A 17,018-nucleotide genomic window follows, 5' to 3' on the forward strand; every position below is an offset into this window, starting at 1 on the left:
GTGGGGGTGAGGGCTCCAGCTGGGGGTGCAGGCTCTGGGGTAGGGCTGGGGATGAGGAGTTTGGGGTGTAGGAGGGTGCTCTGGGCTGGGACTCAGGGGGTTCGGATGGTGGGAGGGGGATCAGGGCTGGGACAGGGGTTTTGGATGCAGGGAAAGGCTCAGGGGTGTAGGCTCCAGGCGACACCTCAAGCGGCTCCTGGAAGCAGTGGCATGTCTCTCCTCCAGCTCCTATGCGGAGGTGCAGCCAGATGGCTCTGCATGCTGCTCTGTCCACAGGCATCACCCCTGCAGCTCCCACTGGAGCACCAGAGGGGGGCCATGCTGCAGCTTCTGGGAGCCATGTGGAGAGGCCCCCAACCCTTCGCCCCAGCTGGAGCCCCAGAGCGGGGCAAGCCCCAGACCCTGCTCCCCAGTGGGAGCTCAAGGGCTGGCTTAAAATGGCTGGTGGGCCAGATTTGGCGAACCATAGTTTGCCCACTCCTAGCTTAAACCCATTCTTTATACTTTGATCTCCATGTCCTTTCATTGCTTGGTACCTCTGCTGAGGCTATCGGTTTAGGTACCAAACAGTGATGGGGGTGTAGTGATTTTATTGATGTAGAAACCTGGCCAAGGAGACCTGGACTGAGCTTATATAATCATTTACAAAGGCCACCAAACAGCCATTAAATCCATTATTTCAACAGAGCTGCTGAATTTGTTGTGGATTTTGAGAATGTAGTAGTCATTCATAGGTATTTGCAGAATATTTTAACAAACAAATTTGAGGCTATGGGTTGTTTGTCAGCTATTCATTTTAGTTAGTTATTGTATATGGAGTCTGTCTGATCCTATAGATCACCTGGTATTGTTTTTGTGCCCTGATGTGTTAGTTGAAACTTTTTAAATGAGATAACAATGAGTAACAAATGGTGAATAGTGATTACACTTGTTTTGTGCACAGATGCCTTAGTCCAATATGACTATGGGTATTTGCATGGTGATACAAAACCCAAACCAAACCTACGCATACAAATGTGCAGGAACAGCAACTAGGGAATATAAAAGTGGTTGTACCAAACAGCTCTCTGGAATTCAAGAGGAATTCATGAACACTGTCTTTGCAATATTTGACCATCTCTAACTTTCGGTCACTACCAACCAGATTCAAACCTGTGACACAAAGGTGAATGTTTGGGGTCTGCACTAATGGAGCTTCCGGGCAATGCTGCAGCCCCTCGGGCAGCCCTGCCAAAACTTAGACAGGGCTGTTCACATTAATTCAGGGGCCTCTCCAGCCCCCAAGCAGAGTCCAGGAAGGTGCAAAGGTGGCTTAAAGCTATCCTCCTAGAAGTGCAGCAGAGATGCTCATCCAGTGGGTGCAGTTAGGATAATGATGTTGCAACATGAAAATGAGCTATTACAGATATGCTAGCTCTCTAGCCCAGGGGTGGGCAAACTTTTTGGCTGGAGGGCCACATCAGGGAATAGAAATTGTTTATCGCGGGCCATGAATGCTCACAAAATTGGCGTTGGGGTGCAAGAGGGGTGAGGGCTGTGGTTGGGGGTGCGGGCTCTGCGGTGGGGTTGGGGATAAGGAGTTTGGGGTGTAGGAGGGTGGTCTGGGTTGGGATCAAGGGGTTCAGAGGGGGATCAGGACTGGGGCAGGGGTGTGGGAAGGGGTGCAGCTTTCGGCTGGGGGTGCAGACTCTGGGGTGGGGCTGGGGATGAGAGGTTTGGGATGCAAGAGAGTGCTCCATGCTGGGATCAAGGGATTTGGAGAGCAGGAAGGGGATCAGGGCTGGGACGGGGGGTTGGGGCATGGGGAGAGGCTCAGGAGTGCAGGCTTCGAACAGCACTTACCTTAAGTGGCTCCCAGCAGCAGTGGCATGTCCCTTCTCTGGCTCCTACGTGTGGTGCGGCCCCCAACTCAGCACCCCAGCTGGAGCTCATGGGCCGGTTTAAAACAGCTCACAGGCTAGATCTGGCCCGTGGGCTGTAGTTTGTCCACCCCCGTCTAGCCTGTAGATAGGACAGAACAAGTACTCTATTATTTTAAGCTTGTGCTGTGTTAAATTGTAGCTGCTTATTTAATTTGTAACCACTTCAGCCTTTATGCACTACATGGTAACACGATGTAGATTATGTAATCACAACAGATGGATGCAGGGATCAAGTAAGAGTCAGCAGCAAGAGTCAGATACTTGCAGTGGTTAGCAGTGTTGTCTGCTCTTTCAGTTTCATCATAAGCAATGGTATTTTGGCCTTTGCTGTAGACAGTCTCAGGATGGTGGGAGAAGCTGTAGCTCGCACACAATTTCCAGCCCTACCTAGGGGAAACCCCCCTCTGATTGGCTGCCTTCCCCACTTTTCCACCTTTGGGGAAGAGCAGCCAATCAGAGCTGATGGGAGGCAGGCAGAGCACTTCTCCCTGCCCCTCAGGAGCCGAGAGTAGTTTTCAGCCAAGGAGGGGAGATGAAGGAGCAGAAGATCCTGCAGCTCAGGACGGCTCTGGCTTGGGAAGGGAGAGAGAGTGTGAAGTATTCCTGGAATTGCTGCTGACTGTCCACTTCCCGAGCTCTGAAAAGGGCACCCTGTTCTAGGAAGAGCAATAGTTCACTGAGGGGCATGGGGCAGATGTAGGACTGGAGGAGCAAAGCTGATGTGGGGGTTGAGGTGTATAATTAATTGCTGAGATGGGGAATGGGCAGATATGGGAGTAGGAGTCCACAGAATTAATTAGTATTTTGGGGCATGGGGAGAAGCTGTATGCATCAGGCAGCCAATGAGAGCTTCTGCATTGAAAGCCAAAATCACCTTACTCTATCAATTTGGGAGAGTTGCTTTGGCATTGGAGTTCAAAAATCAAAACCACAATAACATAATGTTTAAAACAAATCTCATGATTTGGGGGACCTGACTTGTGCTTTTTTAACTTTTTAGAGGTTGGCAATACTGAATTAGCTAGTCATCCACTCAGCAGACCAGGCATACTTTACATCTGAGGATCTCAATGTGTTTTACAAGCATGGATAAATTTAATCGCATTGAACCCTCATGAGGATTGTTGCCCAGTGAGATGGACTGGCCCAAGGTAATCAGGCAGTGTGTGGCAGAGCAATAAATGGAATCCCAGGTCTGTTGACTTCCAGTTCTATATTTTAAAAGTTACTTGCAACAGATTTGGAGGGGTGGAATTAAGCTTTTGAGAAAGCAAGTACCACTATGTCTTCCTGAGTTTGTACAGTGTCAATGCTAAACAGATAATAAATAATTAATAATAGTAAACATTCATATGGAGCCAGGCAGTCTACAGATGACAAGTCTGTGGTTTATCAATTTCTTGGGATGCACATCAACAATCCATTCATATTTATTGCTTCTGGTATACCTTTAAATTAACAACTATTCCTTTCTGGTTGAAAAATACCCCTAATCATTCATCTTCTGAGCTCTTTAGCCTCTACAAAGATCCTTGTCCCCAAACCAAAGCTTCTCCTCTTCAAAAAAAATTCCTAATCCTCCAAATTCTGTAAAGTTTGTACTTTATTGGAAGTGTCCTATATAAGCACATAACTGATCATTACGTACAATAACACATTTTAGGAATCGCTCTGATGGTCAGAGCTCAATATCTTAAATAGTGCACAAACTCCCTGATAGTTACATGGGGCCAGACGGCAAAGAGCTAAATGAATAGAATGCTGAGATCCCAGAAGGATATTCTCTTTGCTTTCTGTGCCAGAATATTTTTAGTTCGAAACAGAGATAGGTCAGCAGCTCCAAAATTTGAGGGTTTCAAAACCTGGGGCCAGATTCTTAGCTGGTGTCACTTGTTTGACTTCAATATGTGTACATCATACTGAGGCTCTGCAGCTTGAGCTTATCTCTAGTTTGAAGTGAAAACAGAAAAAAAATCAGGTATTTTGTCTTGCAATAATTCTGTCTTATATCCTGTGTACAGTAAAAAATACAAGTGACTTCTGCTGTTTCATCAGTTCAGGCAGAGGCAAAAAATTCCCATCAGCATTTATAGGTATAATTTATCAAGTACTCTTCCATCTACCATGTTCTCCCAAAGAAAAATATCCTCATCTCAAACTTCATTTCTAAAACTTTGGAGGAGGAAGGCGGAAATTGTGTAAACCTTTAAAATGGATGGTTTTAATTTTCTGGAAAGTGGCCAAAAGTCTGCTACTCTCTAATAAAAAGAAAAGGAGTACTTGTGGCACCTTAGAGACTAACCAATTTATTTGAGCATGAGCTTTCGTGAGCTACAGCTCACTTCATCGGATGCATACCATGGAAACTGCAGCAGACTTTATATACACACAGAGAATATGAAACAATACCTCCTCCCACCCCACTGTCCTGCTGGTAATAGCTTATCTAAAGTGATCATCAAGTTGGGCCATTTCCAGCACAAATCCAGTCCTTGCCTACAGACAGCCCCGCAACCTGAAGCAAATACTCACCAGCAACCACATACCACACAACAGAACCACTAACCCAGGAACTTATCCTTGCAACAAAGCCCGTTGCCAACTGTGCCCACATATCTATTCAGGGGACACCATCACAGGGCCTAATAACATCAGCCACACTATCAGAGGCTCGTTCACCTGCACATCCACCAATGTGATATATGCCATCATGTGCCAGCAATGCCCCTCTGCCATTTACATTGGTCAAACTGGACAGTCTCTACGTAAAAGAATAAATGGACACAAATCAGATGTCAAGAATTATAACATTCATAAACCAGTCGGAGAACACTTCAATCTCTCTGGTCACGCAATCACAGACATGAAGGTCGCTATCTTAAAACAAAAAAACTTCAAATCCAGACTCCAGCAAGAAACTGCTGAATTGGAATTCATTTGCAAATTGGATACTATTAATTTAGGCTTAAATAGAGACTGGGAGTGGCTAAGTCATTATGCAAGGTAGCCTATTTCCCCTTGTTTTTTCCTCCCCCCCCCCTCCCCCCAGACGTTCTGGTTTAACTTGGATTTAAACTTGGAGAGTGGTCAGTTTGGATGAGCTATTGCCAGCAGGAGAGTGAGTTTGTGTGTGTGTGTGTGTGTCCCCGGAAAAAAAGGCGGGGGGGGGTGAGAGAGCCTGGATTTGTGCTGGACATGGCCCACCTTGATTACCATGCACATTGTAGGGAGAGTGGTCACTTTGGATGAGCTATTACCAGCAGGAGAGTGAGTTTGTGTGTGTATGGGGGTGGGGGAGTGAGAGAACCTGAATTTGTGCTGGAAATGGCCCACCTTGATTATCATGCACATTGTAGGGAGAGTGGTCACTTTGGATGAGCTATTACCAGCAGGAGAGTGAGTTTGTGTGTGTGTTTTTTGGAGGGGGGTGAGGGGGTGAGAGAACCTGGATTTGTGCAGGAAATGGCCCAACTTGATTATCGTGTACATTGTGTAGAGAGGTGTCACTTTGGATGGGCTATTACCAGCAGGAGAGTGAATTTGTGTGTGGGGGGGTGGAGGGTGAGAAAACCTGGATTTGTGCTGGAAATGGCCCAACTTGATGATCACTTTAGATAAGCTATTACCAGCAGGACAGTGGGGTGGGAGGAGGTATTGTTTCATATTCTCTGTGTGTATATAAAGTCTGCTGCAGTTTCCACGGTATGCATCCGATGAAGTGAGCTGTAGCTCACAAAAGCTCATGCTCAAATAAATTGGTTAGTCTCTAAGGTGCCACAAGTACTCCTTTTCTTTTTGCGAATACAGACTAACACGGCTGTTACTCTGAAACCTACTCTCTAATCTGTCTCATCAAGCCTTCTGCACCCCAAACAACTGCAATGATTGCTGTATGGATTTTCTGTATACTGTGTTACATTGCTGTATGCTGTTATGCAGTTTCTGTTCCCTATCCCAGAAGCAGGCACATTTCATACGTGGGTATATTGATTCCTGTATCCAAAGCACATTGGAGTACTTCAAGATTAAAAGGGTTGTATAAATGTAATATAATTTAACACACAGGACCAGATCTTCAGCTGGTGTAAATCAATGTAACTGCTTTTACTTCAAAGAACATATGATGTGTGCATCAGCTGAGTATATCAGTGTCATTTATTTTAAAGACTTTAAGGAAAAATCCATAGGGGCTACATAAAGGCTGGGAGGAAGGAAGCTGTGAGGAGAGGAAAGGGAGGAGCTAGGGTGTTAGAAGCCAACAGTCCCTGAAGCTGTAAGCCTGACGCTGTCTGTAGCTACACGGTGGTGGGAACTGCTACTGTAAATAAAGAGCACTGGTGATAGAACCAAAGCAGAGGTCTCTGGCTGGTTTGTGGGTGCAGAAGTGGCTGAAGACAGAGGGGCCCACCTGCATCCTGTTACATGTGGGGACTTGTCCGGGACTTGAGCCAACGGATGTGGTTGGCAGCCTGGAGATGGAGGAAATCCTGTAATGGCTCATCAAACAGAAGGAGCAGATGCAGAAGGCCCTGCAAGGCTTTCCAGCAGTCCCACCAGGCTGAGAGACAGGCCTTGCTAACCTGGCAGGCAGAATAGCAGAAAAGCCTACAGAACTTTATAAGAGAGCAGGCCAGTGTGCAGCAGCAACTCCTGCAGCAAATGGTGAGTCCCACGGTAGGGGATGGAACCTGGCTGCCAGGCTTGGGACTTTGTAAAATGGGCCCAGCAGATGACCCGGATGCCTTCCTTGGTACATTCAAGTGGGTAGCCATGGGCGCCAGATGGGGATAGGGCAACCTGGGCCCTACGGCTGGTTCCCTGCCTGGTGGAAGAAACTCAAGTGGCCTACATGGCCTTGAGCGAGGAACAAGCCCAGAACTATGAGACCGTGAGGGTTGCCATCCTAGACCGGATGGGCCTGTTGGTGGAGAAATACTGCCAAAAGTTCTGGTCAGCCTGATGGATGGGGGCTGTGCAGCCCTGGGCATTTGCCTAGAGACTGATGGACTGGGCCACCTGTTGGTTAAGGCCCGAGATGATGGGGGAGATAATGAAGTAAATGGTGGGGGAGATAATGGATGCCCTCATCCTAGAGCAATTGCTACAGGGCCTCTCCGAGAATATCCGAGTCTGGGTCAGGCGACATCAGCCAAATACAGTCAATGCAGCAGTCAAGCTGACTGAGGAGTACACAGGAGGCAGACATTCCCCGAAGGGAGGGCTGACCCTATAAAGACAGAGAGTTGGGGAAGAAGCTGAGGGAACCCCTTCCTGGGAAAGGCCCCAAGAAGAAGGAGGAACCACAAGGAGCTCCCAGTAGAGTCAGTGTGATTGTTTGGTAGCAGTGTGGGCAGCCAGGACATAAAAAGGGGGACTGCCCAGATATGGAATGTGGGTGGACCAAATTTTCCAGCTGGACTAATGCTAGAGGGTGGACAAAGGGGCAGAGGCTGTCCACCATCCCGGTAAGGGTGGGGAGGAAACTCCGTAGGGGCCTGGTGGATACAGCTTCAGCCTGCTTGCTTATCCAGAGTGGGCTGATAAAACCACCCTGGATAATTCCATGTGCACAGATGGCCCTGGAGTGTATCCACGGAGACAGGAGATACTGCCCGGTGGCCCAGGTGCCCCTAGAAGTGTGGAGCAGCTTTAAATGGAAGTGGGTCGGGGTAGTAGAGGGGTTACCATACCCTGTTGTGTTTGGTATGGACTGGGGTCCTCCCCCCGGAGGGAAAAGGAAAGGTTCCCTGAAGAAGGGAGTGGGACCCCTCCACTGAGAAGCCCCAGAGAGGAAAAGCAGCAAGGTCCTCGAGGTAATGAACATGAGAACCCTAGACAACAGAGCCTGGACAGGGTAGACAGAGGGGAAGGAGGTGCAGAGAAGAAAAGGGGCAACTGAAGTTCCCCACACTGCAGCTCCCAGGAGAAGAAACGGAGCCCTCACTTGGTGGCTTGGGAGAACCCGAGGCCCAGGGTGTCCAGCAGGAGGTTGGAATTGGCATCAACTGTCTATTGGAAGAAAAGTGAATAAAGGAGAAGGGTTGCCCGCAGGGGTGCAATTGGTGTGAGGACCTGTGGGTGGCAGCAGAGCTAAGGGGACATCCACCCCCAACCAGTGTACTTTTTGTGGGTGGAGAATGAAAGAATCTCCAGGAGATGATGCCGGTGATTGTCTAAAAGAGAGGGAGAGGCTTCCCTGGATGAACCCCATCAGACAGGGGTGGAGATGTCAAGGAAGGATGAACCTGGCAGTTCATAAGGGGGGAGGTGTGTGTCAAGGTGCTGGCTAGGAAACCCTGAGGCAGACCTTTGTCATGCCAGCTCCAATCAGGAAAGGAGAATTGGAGCTGGCTGAGTAAGCCCAGGCCTAAGTGAATGCATGTTTGTAAAGCACCTTGAATGCAGCTATATCATGCAGCTATATCATGTATATATAAATGCAGCTATATCATGTGAAGTATTTATTTAAACAAAATAAAATTGTGGGCTGGGGAGGAATATTCACCTGAGCCTAGAAAACAGAAGACAAAAGGTGGGCCAAAACAAAAATGTCCTTTTATTCTTCATTTGGTAACTTATAATAACCAAGCTGGATTTATCATTTCAAATACATTATCTAATGAATAAGAGTCTTCCCCATCTGTAGTCATGCTTCATGGTACATAAATCAAGCAGATTGCCTATTAGAGTTTCACCTCTTCAAAAGAGCAGCTGTAGTCTTGCTCTAAATGTATTGGGAAGACATTAGAGAGACAAGGTGGGTGAGGTAATATCTTTTACTGGACCAACTTCTATTGTTGAAAGAGACAAGCTTTCAAGCTACACAGAACTATTCTTTGGGTCTGGAAAACTTGAAGCTATGGCCTTTAGGGTCAGAACATTGTGTCCTCAACCAGAATGCAGGCTTATAAAAACCAGTATGAATGGGATGGTAATGTGCCAGGCAATAAACTGAGTCACACTCTGGAAAGCAAAAAGAAAAGGAGTACTTGTGGCACCTTAGAGACTAACAAATTTATCTGATCATAAGCTTTTGTGAGCTACAGCTCACTTCATCGGATGCATGCCACCTTCAGTCCTTTTGGTATGATGTCCATCTGTTTGCGTTTGGAAAGGAAGATGATGTCTGTCTGTACGAGTTTTTTCTTGAAGTTGATAGATTTCTACTCCATACGGCTAAATTCAGTGCTTTGCATAATGACAGGTTTCAGAGTAGCAGCCATGTTAGTCTGTATCTGCAAAAAGAAAAGGAGTACTAGTGGCACCTTAGAGACTAACCAATTTATTTGAGCATAAGCTTTCATGAGCTACAGCATGCATCCGATGAAGTGAGCTGTAGTTCACGAAAGCTTATGCTCAAATAAATGTGTTAGTTTCGAAGGTGCCACAAGTACTCCTTTTCTTTTTGCAGATACAGACTAACACGGCTGCTACTCTGAAACTCTGGAGATCAAGATTTTACTTCATGAGCCTATAGGACTGGGCTTCACTGATTCAGCAAGCAAGACCTCATGCTGTGTACTGACCTCAGGACAAAGAAGACAGACAATTGTTGAAACCATTTACAATGCAAGGCAAATATTTTGCCTTGTAGCTAGGCTTCATTTCACTAAATGACATGCTTGGTGGTTTCCTTTGATGACATGATGCCGTCGCTCGCTATAACTGCAAAACCACCGTGAGCTGACATTGTTTCCATGATTTCACTGGTTTTGTTCTGAGCTTACTTTTTTGGCATTTCTACCTGTTTTGTCCAAAGGAAATGCTAAATTAGACATACCATCAAATATTTCCTTAAATACTATTTTCCAGTTCTTTTAAAGACCCAGAATACAATTTCACCCCTGTGCAAACAGCTAGCACCAAGTTTCAGAGTAACAGCCGTGTTAGTCTGTATTTGCAAAAAGAAAAGGAGTACTTGTGGCACCTTAGAGACTAACCAATTTATTTGAGCATAAGCTTTCGTGAGCTACAGCTCACTTCATCGGATGCATACTGTGGAAACTGCAGAAGACATTATATACACAGGGAGGAGGTATTGTATCATGGTCTCTGTGTATATAATGTCTTCTGCAGTTTCCACAGTATGCATCCGATGAAGTGAGCTGTAGCTCACGAAAGCTGATGCTCAAATAAATTGGTTAGCACCAAGTGTATGCTTCCCTTAGGTCCAACTTAAACCCTATCAGAAGGCATATGCACAACTTAATATTCACTTAAGTCCTCAAATTAGGTTTTAAGTGGGATTTAAATGGTGGCACAGAAAGCTGTTCAATAGCTGTTCAATTACAATAATGTCCAAAATGTGCTTGGCCATATACACATGGCATGTGTATGAGAAATACACATGTGAAATAACTTGGCAGATCTCAGTCCAGTTCTCAGTGGACAAAAAACATTCTCCCAGCTAGTAATTACTGGCACCTATTTGGACAGACAAGGACTGAAAGGACATTGAATCTGAACTACCCTCTCGCCCCCAGAGTTGGTTCCTCCAGAGGAGGGGGAAAAGAGTGCTGTTGTAATATTGTAAGTGTATCACAGGGCGACTGGCCCTTAACGGGAAATGGGGCCAACCTGAGGGGGTGGGATAATGGATTCAGGGGTTAGCATGGTGAATCCTGGGCCTCATAAAAATGCTTGAGAAAGAACAGTTGTGGTGAGAAAGCTATGGCAGTGGATACAAGAAACAGGAGGTTCCTGCAGGGAGAGGACCTACAGGGAGCAGGTTAGGTTCCTGTGGAAGACCCTGGGGTAGGGTCTGTAAGAAGCAGGGAGGTCCCTGGGAGAAGCTGCAGGAATCCCAGGGGAGGGGAAGTGTGGTATTCCAATAACTTGAAGACCACTCAGGTAGACAGTGGGAGAAACCTGCAAGGAAGAAAAGAGTCTGCAAGGAGAAAGCCCTGGGAGACAGTGCTCAGCTTACGGACCAGAGAAGAAGTCTGCAGGCCTGAGAGGAGGAGTGAAGACCAGGGAACCTCAGTGTAGCCCAATAGGGATAGAAGAACCATTTGTTGGGATGTTTGTTTGGATTTTCAGTTAGACTTTTGTTGGCCTGGAAGGGGATTGAACTGAAAGGTGCCCTGGCAGGAGGGCTGGGCTACAAAAGAATCAGAACGCTGCAGAACCAGGTTGGCTGACAATAGGGGATGCTAGAGTGGACAAGCCCCAGCACTGCTGCATCTTGGCTTGAGGGGGTGCTCTGGTATCATAGCCCCTGTTACAGCATGGCTGCTCTGTGGCTCTGTCAGATGTAGTATGGTATTTGACAAAGTCTCCTACACCCACTTATGGTCCCCAATTTGGACCTGCTCCTCAGGAGACCCAAGCTCCCAGAGGTGCTCAGTTTTTTTCAGTTGCACAAACCTAACTGAATGTTGCCTGTTTTCAGCTGGTCTGAGAAGAAAGCTTCAAAAGCTTCCAGAAAAGCTATGTGGACTTGCTCATCCAAAGGAAATAACCAAAGACCACAGCCAGGATTTCATGGCTCTTGTAGGGTCTTACAAAATCCTGTATGCAGATTTGTGTGGTTGGATCACTTTGAAAATAATGCTGCTGTTCGTTGGTGAGGATAATGTGGTGTCACATTGCTGGGGTGAGACTGTACGGCCACTGCGCTGCAGAGGAACAGAGAACTTTATTCTCCAGGGCTGTTTGTCCAGCACTTTTCACCCGTGCTAAGACTGCTTCTAAATGGGGGAGAAAAGAGCTGAATAAAGATATGGGAAATAGGAGATGTGATTTGTACCAGGCTCTAGGGGAATCACCAGCTTGATTAGTGTTTGTGTCACACAGCTACACTGCTTCAGTAAATTAGAGCATTTTTATATCCCTATTAAACAATGTGGTGCATAGTCCATATAACATAGATAGTTCCACATATATCTTCTAGTGAGTCTGCAATAAACAAAGTCTATGAATATTTACATCCAGTTGGAGTAGATCTATTTCTCCAGCTGAAATGTGTGACCAAAGTAATAACATATGCTAGAACAGGGCTTAGCATACTAATGATGATGCATGTGTATGATTGTCTTGGATTAGAATCCTCTGAGATATAGATACAGGTTCTCTGGAGGACAGTGCCAAGGGGATGTAAACCATCCCTATCTCTGCATCTCGGGATTCTCCTGGTGTGAGGGAGTCGCTGGTTTGAATAGAAAGGGAGTTACGGACAGAGAAAGCAGGGGATGTGGCTTGACAGTACTGCACTCTGGCAATCTCTGACTGGCAGACAGCCTCTTGGTGTCCATGGCCAGCCAGCACAACTTAGAGCAGTCCAGTCCACAGATTGCATCACAGCATGCCAGAGAACCAGCCCCAGAATAAGAGAACTTCATTCGACTACTTTGCTCCCCTACCTTCACCTCATGCACTTCATAATCTGGTTCCCAGTGAGATGTTGTGTAGGTGTGTGTTAAACTTTGCAGAGAGCATCAGAGGTCAATGAAAGGAGGGGTTGTCATGGCAAGTGAAGTGGTGTAACTTTGAAAAATTCAAGTTTCTGGTTATCTGAATGCCTTAGAAAATAGTGAATTGGCAATGGAGCCTTTCATCTCTAGAGCTGTTTGAATCATGTGATAGTAGCTACAAGTCTTTGTCCCTGATCCTCTGGCCTGGCAATTCAAAGATGGCTTAACAACACCTTTGTACTCTGCTGGTCTCTGGGACGCAGCCCTGGCACTAGTCAGAGCTACCTCAGGTCTGCTGTCGCTTGCCCCATGGGTTACAGTCCCCCAGGGATCGATCCTTTATGTCAGCTGAAAATTGCCAGGGTAGAGCAATGCTCTAGCTACAGCCACTCTCCCTGGCAATGCTCCCTATATCGGGGCAGCAAGCGGGTGGTATAGAACCGGCCGTATCAGCTCTACCCCATCCAGAAGTCTCCAGCTGGCCAGTGATGGCTGCTGGTCATCCAGCAGAATGGCACAGAGCGGGGCAGGAATAAGGCTGTGGATATGGCCTGTTACCATTTTGTTATTTTCCAGTGTTCTATATGAAATGAGATGATGGCCTCAGTCTTGTTCCGAGAGGACATCTGCCCACATGACAAGTAGCAATGGATGCACAGCCAAAGCTTCAGAGTTCATGTTCAAGTTAGATAAACACTCACAAGTTTGGATGTCACATCTGATCCTCTTGCGACCTCAGATTCAGCGAGAAATGCCAGGAGAATGGTCACACTCCTTGTGGCATTTTTTTCTTCCCTCTTGTTTTAATGAGAATTCAGAAGTGCCAAGTTATCAAAACACTTCAGAACCTAAAATAAATTTTTTAAAAGGAAGTTCATTCTAAAGGTGGCCTAGGTGCCAGAGTTTCTTACGTTTTCTGAATCAGATCGCCCATCCCCAATCCCACCTTCCACCTGTGTTGAGAGTCTTGCCAGAGAAGCTGAAGAATGAATAGCTGTAGAGCTATTCTCAAAGGAATTCCTCCCCATATTCCAGCGGAAGGCCGTTGGTGGGGCAGGATAATGTGTACAAGCTTGGCTTGATGTCTGTCCATCTGTCTTTCCTTCCAGGTGCTTGTATTCTATTGATAAAACAGGATTACAGTACCCAGGGCAGTCAGTGTAGCGCTTTTTATGAGTACTGAATAATATGCAAGTCCTCAGCTGGTGTAAATGAGCCTAACTCTGTAAATGGACCCATAGGTAAATGGACCTATGCCGCTTTATACCACCTAAGGATGTGGCTCCAAGTTTCCAGGGATGTTATTTCTGGAATATACTCCCAGTGTTATTTTTGGATTATATTTCATACCTTAGAGACTTGTTTCAAGTTTTGTGAGCCTCCAGAGATAATTTGTAAGTGCTATTTTTAATTAGCTTGAGAGCAGGTAGACAGGAAAATTGGCTGAAACCCCAGAAGATAAAAGCACTTTGGGGGGGAAGGTAAATTATTTAAATTGCCTTTGATTTGGCAGAAAGAAAGGGAAATGGGTTAGACCAGGCTGGGGAATAAATACTAGGAGCCAAAACTTTTTTTTTAATAACTTGCACTGTTTTTGCTGTTAAGTGATATGATGAGTATGAGTGGAATGGGGAGAGAAGAAGCCATGTTGGGGTTGAGAGATTGTACTTTCCCTTTTAAGGAAAAAATTGTGGCAGATGTTGCAGATAGAAAACCAATGTCCAGCAGTCAGGGTCATAGGGTGGAGATTTAACTCTTGTGTTCTGGCTTCTGTCAATATCTGTGGAGAAGTCATGGAGGAACATGTGAGAGCAACATCAAGTGTGGGTTTGCATGTTTTTACATAACTAACTAATGGTCCCACCTTTGCAGTTTCCCCACAACAGATTTTGCAAGGGCACCATTTGCATGGGGAAGAGGATCCTGCCTGGGGCTGCTGTCAGCTATGAAATGGGCATACATTAGATCTGCTCTGCATACCTATTTAGGGGGGATGTTTGTGGAGCCTCAGAATTTGCCTCTGTTTTTTAGGATGAGGCTTTGTGAGCTGAACCGAATGGCATACAGGAACTAAGTTATTCACTCATTTTTTAAACATATTGAAATGCGCCTAGAAACTATACAAAAGCAGTACGTTAAGGGCTTTCACTTTCATTCTGAAAGAGTTTTATTGTATCTGACACCCACCAAGAAGAGTAGCAGAAGGCTTTGAGTTACGCCCAAAACCCCTTCTGTGTTTGCAAGAAAGGAGGTAAATTGCAGCAAGTCTGGAACCAAACTAGTTTTTCTATGCCAAGGTTTAGGATTTCCATTTATTTCCCTACCACACAGTGCAATCTGCACAGTGATGCAGCTGTACAGCACTGTGTCCAACTCAATGAAAAAAGCCTCACAAATCATGAGGAGTAAATATATTGAACAAGCAATAGGTGTACACAGACAAACAGTTTATTCCTAGGGTCACAGCTCACTGGAACTCATTCCAGAGAAAGTTTTGATCTTATCCAAAGGCAGTGATTCGAGAAATCAAGCTGCAATTCCCATCTGTGGGCTTCATAAAGATCCCAGGAGACCCAGTGTGCTATCAGTGAACAGAGCATACTGATGAAATTGGTATATGACTTACCTCCTCAAGGTCCTCCATCCATTTTTCTTGTCATGGACAATTGAGCCAATGCTATGTAAGAAGCGAAAGATTACAAATTTGCATATACCACATTTTGCACACCGGATGAACTACTAGTGGAGGAAAAGAGTTCACTGGAGTGAGGGGAAGGGGAGACCTAAGAGTAAGAGTCTGTGCGGAGGATGTCTGGGGACACTTAAGTTTTGGGAAACCCACAAAATGTGGGGCCCCAGTCTATATCATGTTGTTGGCAGAAAGGGAGCTTTTATTTTAAAAGATTAGAGATGGGCTTAATGGCAAAATTTTGACTTAGGTTTCAAGCACCTCAGCGTTTGGGATGTTCAGGTCCACATTTCTGGATCAGCTTGTTCAGGAGACGAAACTGATTTACAAAATTCAGATTCATATCTTGGCCATTCCCCATGTTTTGGGAGCCTTACATCTGTGGTTTTGGTTCAGGCAGGTCATTTTCTGCTAATCATATCATCTTTACACAAGAGGATAGGAAAGGAACCCTGAAACTCCTTCTTCCAGGGACATTCTTCACACTGGGTGATCAGCACAAGGCCGGTTTACAATTCTTACAATCAGTACAGAACCTCTCCTTCCAGCCCCCAATGCCACGTCCACCACCTTTCTCAGCATGCTGAAGCTTTACCCTTCACCTAAGGTCAGACTTTCACATTTATTTTATTTTTCCCTTGCAGGAGTAAGATAAAAAGTAGAGCTGGTTGGAACAGGGGGTGTGTGTCATAACATAAGAATGGCCATACTGGGTCAGACCAATGGTCCATCTAGACTAGTGCTGTCTTCCAACAGTGGCCAGTGCCAGAGGCTTCAAAGGGAATGAACAGAGCAGGGCAATTATGGAGTGATCCATCCCCAGCTTCTGGCAGTTGGCGGTTTAGGGACACCCAGAGCATGGGGTTGGATCCTTGACCACCTTGGCTAATAGCCACTGATGGACCTACCCTTAACCTATCCCCCCCCCCCCCCATTGTCTCTTTTTTCTAAGCTGAACAGTCCCAGTCTTTTTCATCTCTCCTCATATGGACACTGTTCCATTACCCCTCATCATTTTTATTGCCCTTCTCTGTGCCTTTTCCAATTTTAATATATCTTTTTTTGAGATGGGGCAACCAGAACTGCACGCAGTATTCAAGGTGTGGGCATACCAGAGATTTATATAACGGCATTATACTATTTTCTGTCTTTTTCTCTATCCCTTTCCTAATGGTTCCCAACATTCTGTTAGCTTTTTTGACTGCCGCTGCACATTGAGTGGACGTTTTGAGAAGCCTTGACTTCTCAATGACTCTTAGATCGCTTTTTTTGAGTCGTAACACCTAAAAAGAATGGCTGAGAGATGTGGGAATCTCCCTCACATCCTCTACAGTGAAGATCAATGCAAAGAATGTATGTAGCTTCTCTGCAACGGCCTTGACATCATTGATCGTCCAGTGGGCCTCACTGGTTGTTTGGCAGGATTCCTGCTTCTGATGTATTTAAAATTGTTTTGCTTCCTAAGAGTCCCTGGATAATATGCATCCTGGGAGATGTAGTCCGGCCAGAGAGCCATACAGAAGCATAAGGTGCATCAACTAGAATTTCCATGATGCACTGGGGTGTCATTTTCAATAAAAAATATTTTAATGTTTGGGGTTTTTTTGATGAAATATTGAAATTTTCCACAGGAAGTTAACACTTTTCATGGGAAAAAAAATTAGTTGAAAATCCAATTTTCCAATGAAAAACAGTACAGATGGAAAATTTTTCACCAGCTCTAATAAAAATAAAATCAAAGCTATATTTTTAAAAGTCTATGCCACCTCAAGGCTGCTTTATAAGAAATCAAGATCCCTAAAATGAGCCTGAATTAGGGTTGTCAACTAATCACAGTTAACTCACACGATTAACTCAAAAAAATTAATCGTAATAAAAAATTAATTGTGATTAATCACAGTTTTAATTGCATTGTTAAACAATGGAATACCAATTGAAATGTATTAAATATTTTGGATGTTTTTCTACATTTTCAAATATATTTATCTCAATTAC

General features: G+C 45.4%; 1 protein-coding gene across 11 annotated transcripts in view; it reads left to right on the top strand.

The window, feature by feature from the left end:
• The window catches only part of LMNTD1 (lamin tail domain containing 1), a 295,913-nt gene that overhangs the window by 267,705 nt on the left and 11,190 nt on the right, over positions 1 to 17,018 (top strand). The window contains exon 17 of one of the 11 annotated variants that reach the window (XR_012155636.1): positions 15,420 to 15,622. The exons of the other annotated variants lie outside the window; for them this stretch is intronic. The gene's annotated coding sequence lies outside the window, so the exon portion shown is untranslated. Of the gene's footprint in view, positions 1 to 15,419; positions 15,623 to 17,018 lie in introns of those variants that run through there. 11 annotated transcript variants of the gene reach the window in all.

Source organism: Lepidochelys kempii, chromosome 1 (genome assembly GCF_965140265.1).
Source record: "Lepidochelys kempii isolate rLepKem1 chromosome 1, rLepKem1.hap2, whole genome shotgun sequence".
In the NCBI taxonomy this organism is placed as follows: domain Eukaryota; kingdom Metazoa; phylum Chordata; order Testudines; family Cheloniidae; genus Lepidochelys; species Lepidochelys kempii.